Consider the following 14,672-nt stretch of genomic DNA (forward strand, 5'->3'; position numbering starts at 1 on the left):
TCCCTCGTGCTCTGGGCTGGGGCTGGGAGAGGAACAATTTAAGCTCAGCACCAAGGAGATGGAGCTGCCCTGAGCTGGCCTCACAGCCGGTCCTTCGGTCTCCCCCTGTGATGTTTGAGCTACTGCAAAGGTTTGCAGTTTGCTGGGAAATAATCAAGGAAACCTTTTTGATGGAAAATGCTATTTGAGCACAAAAATGCTGTGCTTTTGATGGCGCTCTCCCCAGGAAGGTGTCCGAGGGCAGGAGAGCCTCCTCTGCTCCGTGGCTGTGTCTGCTGACCCAGCAGGGGTGGCCAGGCTGGAGCCTGTTTTCCAGCTCTGGAGAAGGGAATTATACATGAGCTTCCCTCGCAGCAGCCCCTCCACCCTCCCATCCTGCTGCCAGCCCACTGCTGTTTCCTCTGCTTTTTGCCTCCGAAAGGTTCCGAGGCCATGCTGGATTTTACTCATATTTCACCCATCCCAGGACCGTGTTCCTGTATCCCCCTGCACAGTGGGACTGTGAATTCCCAGCCTGCTGGCAAAGCACTGACAAGGGAGCTCTGCACCAGCCCCAGCAGAACACCCTCCTTGTAGCTGGGACACTGTCCTGGGGAAGGGCAGCTCTGGATTTGGGGATCTCACACAGGTTTTTGGTGGTTTTTCACATATCCTGCCCACTGGGCTTTTCTACAAGCCACTGGGTCTTGTTCCCACCTCCAGCTAAACTTAAGTAAGGCACAGAGCCAAGCCTTGGCACCGGAGAACTCCAGTTTCAGGAGGATGTCATAAATCCAGGCAGACAAGAATTTAAGTCATGTTTGTGCTTACAACTGGCAGGTTGTGCCGCCCCCACACTCCCCATGAGGCTACTGTGACTCCCATCCCACACAACTCACTTTCCTGGATCACAGAAACACAGAATCATGGAATGGTTTGTGTTGGAAGGGACCTTAAAGCTCATTTTGTTCCACCCCCTACCTTGGCAGGGGCACCTTCCACTGTCCCAGGCTGCTCCAAGCCCCGTCCAACCTGGCCTTGGACACTGCCAGCGATCCAGGGGCAGCCACAGCTGCTCTGGGCACCCTGTGCCAGGGCTTCCCCACCCTCACAGGGAGAAATTTCTTCCCAGTATCCCATCCATCCCTGCCCTCCGGCAGTGAGAGGCCATTCCCTGTGTCCTGTCCCTCCAGCCCTTGTCCCAAGTCCCTCTCCAGCTCTCTTGTCCCCTCACAGACCCTGAGGACAGGAAAGTGCCCGTCCTTGCTCCGTGCTGTCCAAGGCAGCCTGGGGATGGACCCCGGCATGGAGCCCTTGCAGGGACCAGCCTGTGGAAACCCTTTGCTGACAATTGCATGGACTCTGTAAACTGCACCCACAGGGGAATGGCAACAACAGTGGGACCACAACAGCCACAGGCAGGATGGGGAAATCAGTGCTTGGCTTCTGCCCTGGAGAAGGAAGGGCTGGGTGGGCTGGGAAATTCCTGCCGAACCCTTCTCCAGTGGTTCATTACTTCTGAAATACTTTGTGTACCTCTGAGAACATTTGATCTCCTCTGATACCAGCAGGTTATCAGGAGACATTGTCGGGTTTTGGGGTGGGTGTTGAGCAGGGCAGGCTGTGAACAGCAAGGTGTCTCTGCTGCCGGGACCGGTTTGGGCTGCAATGAGATGTGAGATTGGGATGTGCTGTCGCAGGGCTTGATCCCTGGCCAAGACAAGTTTTGAGCAATTGCTCAAGGGCATATTTGAGCAAACAGAGCTAGTCTGGATTCAGACCAGTCTCAGGAGCTGTGCTGGAAGACCCAGAGGCTGTGTTCCTGCAGGTGGGAACACGGGAATGCTGGAGGCAGTTTGTGATGAGCAAAGGAGGTGATAACCCCCCCACACACCCCCTGCAAGCCTCTGGACACTGTTCTGCTCTCACACCACATCCAGCAATGCCTCACGGCCTTGGAGACATTTGATTTTAAACCCAGACCCTTCAGACAGACTCTGAGGATCCCCACCCCTGTAACTGCCCAGCCCTGAACTCCCAGCAGCTGCTTGATGTGTGCAGACCCAAGAACTGACCCAAGAGGGCACAGAAAGACCGAATGTTCTTGTCACCTCTCCTTCCAAGCTTTGTTTTCACTCCATCTGCTCCCTCCTTTGGCATGACTATTGGAACCAGAGGAAGACACGGATGTTCTTCCCAGCATGGCCTCTCCTATGAGGTGGGAAAACAGGGTCAGGCAAAGGTGTGGTGTGCAGGCAGAACTAGGGATGGTCCCTGCATGATATGGCAGTTCCTGCTGGCACAGGAACCTTGGCAGGAACCGCTGGGAGAACTCAGGAGTGGAATGCAAACAGCCCATCTTGTAGGAAACAGGGAATCATGTCCCCAGAGGGTGATCACCTGGTGCCTTCCCTTGGCTGAACTCGTAGGAGAAATGACCAGGACTGGTGCAATCCTTCACTCCTGCCAGCCCCGGGTCAGACATCTGTAAGGAACCAGAAGCTCTGGAGTAGTGCTGTGTCACACCTCCAGCCAGGCACGCTCGGGGTGACAGAGGGTGGAGAACCAGCTGTGAGCAAGAGCTGGGAAGGTGCATCTGCAGGGGCTGAGGAGCACAATCTGCCCTAAACCTTGGCTTTGACTTTCTTGGTGTCACAGAAAGGTGGAAAAACCCTCTGGGGACCTTTAACATCCTGGTATGTCCCCAGGGCTAACTTCAAAGTCAAAGCAGGCTGCCCAGAGCAGCTGTGGCTGCCCTATCCCTGGAAGTGTCCAAGGCCAGGTTGAATGGAGCTTGAAGAACCCTGGTCTAGGGGGTGCCATGGCAAGTGGGTTGGAGCTGGATGATCTTTAAGGCCTCTTCCAATGCAAGCCTTTCTCTGATTCTGTGATTTCTCATGACCTTGTCCAGTCATGTTTTGAAAATTCCCAGGGCCAGAGATTTTTGTTCACATCTTTGCCACAGACCTTCCCCAGCCAGGCCAAGCAGCCCCAGTTCCCTCCCACACCACACACTCAGTACTTTGGGATGTTTCAGTGACCCTCCACTGGATTTTCTGGCCTCTCCAGAGTGTCCTCAAACCGCCCACAGTTCTCCAGACGCAGCCCCAGGAATGCTGAGCAGGTGGGAACAGCACCATCCCTCCAGCTGTGCTCTTGCTGACACAGCTGGGGCTGTGCTGCCCTTTGGGGGAAGGAGCATCTCTGGTGCACATAAATCTAGTTTTGTGATCTGCATCGGTGCAGGTGAGGATACCTGTCCAGCCCATCAGCATTCCCAGTGCATCTCCCAGCCAGGAAACATCCCTGGGGAGGGCTGTCACCAGAGCAGGGCTGACACTCAGAGGAGCAGACTGGAGGACATCACCCAGAAGCAAAATAATGATCTGAAGGAGATGGGCTCACTCTCTGTAAATGTTTTGGGGGACTCAGACTAGCTGGGGAGCAGATGCTTTAAGCAATTGGACAGTAGTGGTGCAAGGAATGATAGAGATGGATTCACAGACTAAGTTTAGACTGGAAACTTGAGGTGGTGGAAGCTGCAATGGTAGTAACAGCCTAGAGAAAACCTCCACTTTCACGTCAGGAGGGAGAAAAATTCTGAGGAGGTAAAAAAAGGGTGGCAAGTTCCAAAGAGATCTGCCTGGAAGCAGGTGGAGGTACCCTGGAGAAGGTGGGCAGGGTTGTTGTCATGGGTGGGCAGGAGCTGGCAGGATTTATTGACAGGCACCCAGGTGACTTAACAGAACCCAACATGCCCCGTTTGGCCCAAATTACTCACACCTTTCACACCAGAAGTGTGAGCCCCTGGATTATTTGGCCTTCTTGGAGCTGCATCAGGTTCCTGTGGGCTCAAGGGACCCAGCACAAATATGGGAATTTAACAGTTTTCTCTGATCCTGTAACGTAGGAGTTGGAGACAAGGAAAGTGAAAGGGATATTCCATGGGTTACTGAGGTGATTCTGGCCAGTTCCCCAGCTGCAAATTTGTAGATTCAAACTGGGGGCAAATAGGAGAAGAATGAGAAAATCAAAGGCACATCTCCAAAGCTACATAAAAAAAAAACCAACCCAAACATACATATATATATATATATATATATATAAAAGGAAAGCATTTCATCCATCTGCTTGCATTTTCCTTGGTGCTTCTTTCCTACTGCTTTGATAGGCAAGACTCTTAAAAGAAATGTTATGGAAGAAATTTCCTTCCCCCAACAATCACTTTCCCTTATCAATTCCCCCCAAATGAGAAGATTATTTAAAAAAATAATAGAGAAAGAAAGGAAAGAAAGGAGAAAAGCCACAAAGGTTTCTGTGATTTAACAAGGCCATTGTGGGATATATGAAAGAAACTGAGGAACCCACGGGCTGACTTTGATGTGGAGCCTTTGAAAACCTGAGCAGGGAGAAACAGCCCTGACCCAGGCACGTCCTGATGAAAGGGGGGAGCAGGACTTGTCACACCAAAGCCAGGACTCCGTCTGCCGAGATCCCGCGGAGGTGCCAGCTCCAAGCACGGCTTTGCTGGTGCCGGCTGTGCGCAGTCCCACTGCTCCATCCCGGGGCTGGAGGATGGGCTGGATGGTGGCAAGAGCAGGGAGCTGCCGGAGTGACCTCCGCTCCTCGCACCCCATCCCTGGGCAGGCAGCGGGATGGATTCCTGTGCGTGGGGGAGGCGGAGGGAGCTGCTGGGCTTGGCCAGGCTGCAGAGCCTCCCCTGGCAGCCGGGCATGGTCCCGTTCTGTCAGAAGGGCCCTGCAGGCTGGCAGAGGGTGCCCACAGGAGGTGTGGTACTCACATGATACACTGCCCACAGGAAGTGTGGTACTCACAGGATACACACAGGAGTTGCGGTACTCACAGGACACACTGCACACAGGTGTTGTGGTACTCACAGGATGCACACGGGAGTTGTGGTACTCACAGGATACACTGCACACAGGTGTTGTGGTACTCAAGGGATACACATAGGGAGGTGTGGTACTCATGGGATGCCCACAGCAAGGTGTGGTACTCACAGGACACAATGCACACAGGAGTTGTGGTACTCACAGAATACACTGCCCACAGGTGTTGCGGTATTCAAGGGATACACACAGGGAGGTGTGGTACTCAAGGGATGCCCACAGCAAGGTGTGGTACTCACGGGATGCAATGCACACAGGAGTTGTGGTACTCAAGGGATGCCCATAGGAGGTGTGGTACTCACAGGATACACTGCCCACAGGAGGTGTGGTACTCAAGGGATGCCCATAGGAGGTGTGGTACTAACATGATACACTGCCCGCAGGAGGTGTGGTACTCACAGGATACACTGCCCACAGGAGGTGTGGTACTCAAGGGATGCCCATAGGAGGTGTGGTACTCACAGGATGCACACAGGGAGCTGCGGTACTCATGATGTGCACAGGGTACATTCTGAGTAATGCACCTCACTGTGAGCAGTAGCACACTGCATCTGAGAGGCGTGGTACTCACAGGACACGGTGCACACAGGGAGGTGCGTTACTCATGGCTTGCACTGCACACAGTGAGTTGTGTTACTCAGAATGCATTTCACACAGTGAGGTGCATTACTCGCAGGATGCGCTGCATGCAGTGAGATACATTACTCACAGGATACACTGCACACAGTGAGATGCATCACTCTGAGGCTGCACTGCACACAGCGGGTGACACTACTCATAGTAACACAGTGGGATTGCATTACAGGATGCATTACTCACAGGATGCACTGCATGTAGTGGGCTGCGTTACTCACAGGATGCATTACTCAGGCGATGCACTGCATGCAGTGGGCTGCATTACGCACAGGATGCATTACTCAGAGGATGCACTGCATGCAGTGGGCTGCATTACTCACAGGATGCATTACTCACAGGATGCACTGCATGCAGTGGGCTGCATTACTCACAGGATGCATTACTCACAGGATGCATTGTTCACAGGATGCACTGCATGCAGTGGGCTGCATTACTCACAGGATGCATTGCACTGTGAGGTGCATTACTCATAGCTTACACTGCACAAATGAATGCACTGCTCACAGGATGCACCCCCTGCAGTGAGAGGGAAGAACCCCACTGCGGTGGCCACGGGGACCCTGGAAGGTGGTGCCAGGCCCCTCGGAGCCAGTGCTGGCCATGGCACGGAGCCCAAGGACCGTGGGATCTGTGGTGGGAGCGGGGAAGGACAGAGGGCACTGCTGTGTTCTTGGTGAGCAACGTCCCTTCCCAGAGCTCATGGGAAAACCCAAAGGAGGCGTGGACATTCTGGGGAGTCCAAAAAAGGGCCATGAAGATGCTGAAGGGACTGGAGCAGCTGAAGAGGAGAGCTGGGACTGTTCAAGCTGGAGAAGGCTCAGGGGGATATTCCCAGTGTGTGTGAACACCTGGAGGGAAGGGGCAGAGAGGACACAAACTCAGGTGGGATGAACTGGGAGCATCCTGCTCCAGCGGTGCTCAGAGCGTGAGGCCAGGTCACAGAAAAAACTGTCCAGAAAATCCCCCAGGGAAGGAGTGGAGTGCTGGGAAGTCTCAACAGAACCTGGGGGGGTTCAGCTCACTCTGCTGGAGCTGAACTCTTGACTTGGAAGGAGATGTTTTATTTCTAGTCTTCCCTGAGAAGTCTAATTTTCAGATGAATGATATTTGTAGACACCCTTCAGTCTGACTCCCAACCCTGCAGGACTGTCCTGCAGGGACACTCCAGGTGGCCACACAACTCCCACCAAGACCAGGAGTGGAGGCCTCGGGGTGGATGCAAGAACAGAAGAAAACGATTCTTTAAACCTTCTCTCAGGATCTATTTTTTAAAAATAGGTGGTATTTATTATTTTATTATTTTATTATTTTATTAAACCACCTAATGGTGTTTTGAACGCAAGACAACTTCCAGCACAAAGGCGCCCTGTGGTGTTGAGCTCTGCAGCTGAATTAATTACGTGTGGCACTGGGCCGCTCAGGGTTGCTGAGGCGAGCCCCAACCAGCACATCTGTACACAGGGCTGAGCTGGCAAAGCCTCAGTGAAACTGCAGAAAATCCCAGAATCACGGACTGGTTGGGGCAGGGAGGAATCTCTGGAGGTCATTTGGGTCTCTGGGGGTCACTTGGATCTCTTCAGGTCATTTAGTCCAATGTCCCCTGCTAAAGCAGGGCCACCTGGTTGCCCAGGACCATTTCCAGATGAGCTTTGGTTATCTCCAAGGTTGGAGATTCCACGACTTCCCTGGGCAACCTGTTCAGTGCAAAGTGCCAAGTCCTTCTCATTGGCAGGGAAGAATCCGGTGTAGGAACATCAGGTGTGCCCAGGTGCAGCTGTGGCACCTGCGTGCAGGGGGCTTTAACCCGAGGGCTGCGGGGCAGGGTTGGATTGGACGTGTGTCGTGCAGGTGCCTGTGGCTGAGGGCAACCCCAGGAATACAAAACCACAGGCACAGCGATGCTGCCGGAGCCAGCTCCAGGAGTCTGTGTGTGACAGCAGGATCAGAGCTTCCACCTCACTGCCCAAAGCCACCAGCTGTGGGGTCTGGGTATCCATTAGCACCAAGGTGATGGGGATAAGTGGGAACAACAGTGGGATACAAATGTGGCAGCAAGACATCCCCAGGAGTCGCAGCCCAGCGACAGGGAAGTTCAAAAGTTCAGGAGCATGGCTGACAGGGAAACGTGTTGGAAAATAAAGACCTTAATTACAGTGACCATGTGTGATCCTGCCTTTGTCAGGGACTCAGTGGCTGGAGTGCCACTCAAGCAGGGGCTGGTGCCTGTGCCAGCAGCCCTGGCAGCAGAGACAGAGCAGGAGCACAGAGGGCCAGGGCTGCAGGGCACAGCTCCCCGCTAAAAACCCCTGTTCAGGCCTTTGGGGATGAAAGTCCCCTGGGCTGCAGGTCTGTCTCCAGGGGAAGAGCTGGAGTAGCAGGGGCTCTGCATGAAAATGTGTCAGGGAAACACAGGGATAGATTTCACTGGTGGAGCACGAGCAGGAAGCCACAGGGGAAATTTGTTGAGATAAGTGCCTGATTTTCAGGTACTTACACAGAATTTCTGTGGTGCCTCTAGCAGTGACTTTAAGTTACAGTTTGATTATGTGAGAGACAGCAAGGCTGGAAATAACGTATTCATAGAAACAGAATGGTTTGTGTGGGAAGGAACCTTGAAGGCCATCCAATGCCACCCCCCTGCCATGGGCAGGGACACCTTCCACTGTCCCAGGCTGCTCCAAGCTCTGCCCAGCCTGGCCTTGGACACTGCCAGGGATCCAGGGGCAGCCACAGCTGCTCTGGGCAACAAATCTGTTCCTTTTCCTCCTTGAAAAAGTAAAACCAAAGAAATCATCGGTGCCAAGTGCAGTATTTTCCTGAGCTTCCCCAGTCAACAGACAATCAGGAATGGGAAGTACCAGGCTCTGCACCAGCCAAGCAGAGCCAGGACTGTGCCATGAGAAGGACCCTGGGGTGCTCTGATGGCTCAGCAGCCTTTGCACTCACAGAAAGCTCCACTAAACATTAATATTGATTACCAATTTACAAACGACCAGAGGACATGGGCTGAAACCCAGAGCTGGCAAAACGTCTGCTTCTCAGCTGTCACAGCTTCCCCACATTCCCCACGAGACCATCGCTTCCCACCCTCATCCTCCAGACCTCGGTAGCCCTCGGATGTGCTGGGCAGCTCCAGGCTCTGTGTGCACAGTGAATTATTTGGGAGATACCTTCCACATCCTCACTGAGTCCCTCGCAGAGGGGGTGCTTGTAAATAAATTATCTCCTTGCAGCTCTGAGGCGTCCGACAGCAAACCTTCCCCTTTTCCACATTGTTTAGGGTTTGGTAAGCCAGCATAAAACTTTATTTCCTTAACAAGTGATTTTGTATGATCAAAGGTGTCCTGGGTCTGAAATTCACCTGTCACAAGGAGAAAATCCACAATTATGTCACCCTCCTGTCTGCAGTGTGCAATTTATCCAGCAAATTGATCTCCTTTTGTCTTAGGCTGCTGCTTGCCAACATGCCTTTGGAACTGGTTTCCTATGGGAAATGGCTTGATGAGTTTGTTAGGAGAACAGTTTCCTCTGCTGAGTGAGCTGATTCCTGTCTAAATCTTTTCCCTTGACTGAGACAGATTTTATTAAGCCATAAGGCACTTCTGAGCTCTGTGATGAGCATTAGAATTTGTGCAAGGCAGGGAGGGGTGGGAGGGACTCAGTGCAAGAAGCACAGTGGGGTCTGGGGGAATATTCAGGGTTAAATAGAGGTTTAAAAGGGCCTGTACAGGAGGGAGGCGATCTCAGAGCTCTGTGCAAACACAATGCAGCTGGATAATGACCAGAAGGGGTCAGGAGGAGCAGCAGCACTCACAGACAGTGGAGGCTCCAGCCTCTCTGCTGCCATTAGCGGTGCTGCTAAAATTCCCACAGATTCGCAGCCGACCCAAGGCCCTCGCTGATTTACTCCAAAAGTAATTGAGAGCACATCACAATGTTTCTGAGCAGCTTCTCTGGGCTGCCTGGGAAACAAATCGCCTGTACCTGAGCAATCAGCTGGCCCTAGTGGGGCATTTGGGTAAGCCCAGGTGTGAATGGATGCAGTTCCTTCCTCAGCACCGAGCTCTTTACTGCTGTAAGCAGGAATTACTTGTCTCCCCTGCTCCCTGGTGCTGAGCCCTGGCTGGCAGCATTGATGGCTGGGTGAGATATTCACCTGCTCCCAATTGCAGGACTTTGTTCTGAGCCTCCTTGTCTTTGGTAACGGCTGAATTTTGATCCGTGTACCATTCTCCCCCCATCCTCAAGGGATTTGTTCTCCCTTGATCTCACCGTGGTGGTGAGCAGCAGGATGTCCCACCATCACCTCACCTCTGGAGGAAATTGCATCTTTTATTTTCACTGTTGCTGAACTAAGGATCAGGATTTGTGATGAGAACTTGTTTAGACAAACTCTTTTACACCCTGTTTTTCCCTCGGTGTTTTCCCTGGCTCTTGCATGATCCTCTTGGCTGGGACTGCAGTGTTGGGAAAGAGGGAAGTGTTTCACAATAAGGAGCATCTGAGTCAGTGGGAAAGGCTGAGGTGGCCTTTGTCAGAGTGCTCTGACCTGTCCTGAAAAGGCAGTTCCCAGATGCCTCAAGCCCAGGTGAAAGCATTGTATGACAGGTCAGTGGTTTCCCACACCAGGGATAAAGCTCAGCACAGAGAAAAGTCAGTGTTGGCTCCCATTAAACTGGGTGAGCAGCTGGCGACCAACTGTGGTCAACCATCAAAAACACCACCCAGCAAGGAGAAACTGGGTGTTTGGGGCTGAAACACAGAATCATAAAATCAGAGAATCCCACACTGGTTTGGGTTGGAAGGCACCTCAAAGTTCATCTCATCCCACCCCCTGCCATGGCAGGGACACCTTCCACAGTCCCAGGCTGCTTCAAGCCCCATCCAGCCTGGCCTTGGACACTGCCAGGGATCCAGGGGCAGCCCCAGCTGCTCTGGGCACCCTGTGCCAAGATAAGGAGCATTCAAAGTGACATTCCCAGGGTGCAGCCAGACTGGCATTGCTGACATCCTCTGATTCTCTCCTCCAGCCTCCTCAGCACTCTGCGCCACTGTGGGAGGGTTTAGTGACATGACTGGGATAACTGGGGCTCAGCTCTGTTGATTACCAGCACTGAGGGGTGTGCCCGGGGCTTCCCACAGCAGCTTCCTCCTCCTCCAGAAAGTACCATGCTCCTTGTTTCGACTTCTGGGGTTATTCCATAAGTCAGGAGTAAGTCCAGAGAGGGAAGGGGACATGAGGTGAGAGCTGGAACACCTCTCCTATGAGGAAAGGCTGGGAGAGCTGGGGGTGCTCACCTGCACAAGAGAAGGCTCCAGGGAGAGCTCCGAGCCCCTTGCAGGGTCTAAAGGGGCTCCAGGAGAGCTGGAGAGGGACTGGGGACAAGGCATGGAGGGACAGGACACAGGGAATGGCTTCAAATGGACAGAGGGCAGGGTTAGGTGGGATACTGGGAAGAAATTCCTCCCTGTGAGGGTGGGGAGGCCCTGGCACAGGGTGCCCAGAGCAGCTGTGGCTGCCCCTGGATCGCTGGCAGTGTCCAAGGCCAGGCTGGACGGGGCTTGGAGCAGCCTGGGATGGTGAAAGGAGTCCCTGCCCATGGCAGGGGGTGTGGAATATGATGGGCTGTGAGGTCCCTTCCCACCCAAACGACTCTGTCATTCCATGAATTCTGTGAGGACCTTTCAGCAGCACTGCTCTGGTGAAGGTGTTTTCCACATCAGCTCCTCCTGGGCTGCCTCTTGCCACAGAGCCACTGGGTTCATCCAGGAATGTCTCTGAGTGATGCCCTGCAGGGAGGAGGCCTTGGCTGCTGGTTGGACATTGCTCTGCGCCCCAGACCACCCGTGGGGCACAGGAGTTTGCTCTCTGGAGGAGACAAGGCACACTTGGAGACTCTGGACAGGATATTTGGGTGGGATGCCACAGTCTGTCCCTGTAGCTGAACTCCATTCACTCATTGGTTCCCTCTGGTCCTAAGGGGAGGGAGGAAGGCACAGGAGAGCAGGAATCAAAGCTGGATTTGACTCTAATTTAATCACAGCGCTGCTGCTGGTGACTTCTCCTACCGCCATCAGCTCCCCTGCCCTTTCTGTACAAGTGAACCAAAGCAGAGCGTGCAGCATCTTGCAGGAAGCAGAGTTCAGATGCCCAAACTCCTGTGCTCAGGGGTGCAGAGGGAGGATTATATGGGTCCCCATGGCCCCACTTAGTCATCAGGGAATGCCAAGGCACGTTTCCTCCAGTGATGGACACTGTGGGGAAGGCGTACGTAAAGCCCTGCTGACCTGGGGTGAGCAGACCCAGCTTCCCAGAGAGCTGAGCCCTGCTGGAGCTTTGGGAAGTGCAATTAAACACCTCCAGGTCTGTGACTTACAGCCTTTGGCCCCCTCCCAATCTGCCAGCTTATCAGAGAAAATGATGTGTCATTCTCAGGTCTCAACTTGTCCCTTCCTGCTGCCTGCAGACACTGATTTTTGGCAGTGTTTCCCCCTTTCCCAAGCCCTCTGTCTCTCTTCCTGTTCCCCAAGTCCTTGTCTCACATCTCTCCCATAAGACACTTGCTGTCTGCAGAGAAAGGCAAATAGGAGTTTGGAATCAGGATTTTTTTCCTGATTTTTAAATTTTTTTTTCCCTAGGGACTGAGTCCTTCCTCCCATGCTGCCAGGGACCTGCAGACCAGACAGCCTGGCCTTTTCCCAACCCCCTGGGAGGCTCTGGGGCTGCTCACCCCTCACTTTGCACAGAAAACAGCTGCAGAAATACATCTTCCCTGAGATTCACATGCAGGCCAGGACAGGCACCCCGTGGTTCAGGGAAGAGGGACAGAGCCCTTTATGCAGGAAATCTCTCCATTCAGCCAGGCAGAGCAGCCCCGAGGAGCTTTTGCAGGAATTCAGGAGAAAGGCTCTGTCCCACAAGGGAAGAGTCCGGACTGGCTGTGGTGAGGGTACCAAAACTCCATGAGAAACTGTCAGGAAGCAGAAAAGGGTTTGATTTGATTTGATTTAACTTCCCAGGGAGGCTGATCCTGCCCCCCCACATCCTCACATGCACATGTAACAACACCAGGACGCGGTGCACGGGTGGGGCACACTGCAATAAACTGTTACGCAAAATCCATTTTCCACACTGCTCCAGAGCATGCAGGGAGGGATCATAAGGACACGGCTGCTGACACCCTTTCCAAACGCAGCACAGACAGGGTGTCAGCTGCTGGGCCCTTACCATCCCTCCCTGGATGCTCGTGATTGTCAAGGATAAGAGGGTTTTGGGCAGTAGTTTTGACCCAGAAGTCAACATTTATTGCAGGGTGATCTTTTGCTTTAGACTTTTCTTGCTTCACCCTCAGTAAGTCTTAAGTGAGATTGATTTCTGCTGCCGGTGTTTCCTTGTTTGGGGCCTCCGGTGGATCTGGTGTATTTGTTGGGATAACAGGATGAGAAATGGAACAGACGCTGTGATGCTTGGCTGCCAGGGCTGCTGGGGGACAGGGTTCTGCTGCCAAGCCACCTGGGCCTTGGGCTTTGTACAAGTAACACTCTTCTCTTTTGCTGTCACTCACTGCCTGTGCTTACCTGGACACAACCTGCACAGCTCTGTGAGCCAAGGCAGGAGGAACACCACGGAGGGTGGTGGATCTCATAGAATCAGGGCATTATTAGGGCTGGAAAAGACCTCCAAGATCATCAAGTCCAACCTTCACACAAGTTAACCCCCATGGCCACCAAACCACAGCACAAAGTGCTGGTCTACCGGTCTTCTGAACGCTTCCAGGGATGGTGACTCCACCACTGCCCTGTGCAGCCTGTGCCAGTGCCTGACAGCCCTTTCCACGAAGAAATTTTCCCTAATATCCAATATAAACCTCCCCTGGCACAGCCCGAGGCCATTTCCTCTTATTCCCTGGGAGCAGAGCGCAACCTACCCAGGGCTGCCCCCTCCTGTCAGGGAGCTGTGCAGAGCCAGGAGGTCTCCCCTGAGCCTCCTTTTCTCCAGGCTGAACAACCCCAGAAGGAAACATTTCATTTGAAGAGCAGCCTCTGATTTTCTTGGCTCACCTGTGAGCCCCCAGACCACATCAGGGGAATCCCTGTCCAGCCCCTGCCTGGCTGGACTTTGCCGTACGCCGGAGTTTCGTGAGATGTTTTCGATTCTCTGTGACTTTCGGGAGGAACTTTGACAAAGGCTTTTGAAAGACTCAGTAAATTGCATCCTTCACAACCGCTTTGCTGACACACTCAAAGCAGGCAGAGGAACACAATTTTCCTTTAAAGAGGACATGCTGGGTTCTCTGTCTTATGTGCCATAACCAGTAATGAAAGTCAAGCGCGTCCCCTGCACACTCCCAGGCTTGTTTAACCCTTCTTGCTGCACTGCCTGCTGTGAGATGCACAAGGAAAGTCAGCAAACTACTGAAAACCTGAGCAAATCTGCAGGTGAAGTGGGAAAAAAAGGCCAAATCCAAAAAAGTCTGGTTCCAGAGAACAGGAGGAATGGATTTTGAGGAGTGAGTAGGGCTTTTTTTCTTGGATGGAGATCATATTCACAGTTTGCCCTCCTACAGTTTTAAAAACAGCAGAGCAAATTGCTAATTGAAAGCTATAGCTTGACAAACTAACTCTAAACATCTGTTAAATATTGTTTGTAGCTAAAACTTGAGTAGTTAACAATAGGATCAGTAGTTAACTGATCCTTCAGGATAATCCCCAGTCCATCCTCCCTGTGTGGCAATGGAATAACTCAGCTGCTGCAAGAGCCTGAGCCCCTCAGGTGAGCACATGCACAGAGCTCCCTGTGCCAAGTCCCCTGGCTCAGAAGGAAGCCCTGGCTCGGAGGGCCTCGCCTCTTCGTGCTGGCATTTCTTTATATGCCAGGTTTGGAGCAATCTTCCTGCTTTCCTCAGGAGTTTGATTACACAACTCAGGTACTTGATTAGATTTGTGGTTTACAATTAATAGTGAGCACAGCCACAAATAATGATATATTTCACCTATGACTTAAAAAAGCCAGCAAAGAGCATCTCTTGGCACGGCAGCAATGTTATGTAAGGGGGGAAATACGAGAACATCCCCATCTCTGTCCCACTGACTCTAAACAACCCTCTCCTGGTCACTGAAGATTTTCCCTCTCACTGGTTGTCATGA

This window comes from Corvus hawaiiensis, chromosome 22 (genome assembly GCF_020740725.1).
Source record: "Corvus hawaiiensis isolate bCorHaw1 chromosome 22, bCorHaw1.pri.cur, whole genome shotgun sequence".
NCBI classification, from domain to species: domain Eukaryota; kingdom Metazoa; phylum Chordata; class Aves; order Passeriformes; family Corvidae; genus Corvus; species Corvus hawaiiensis.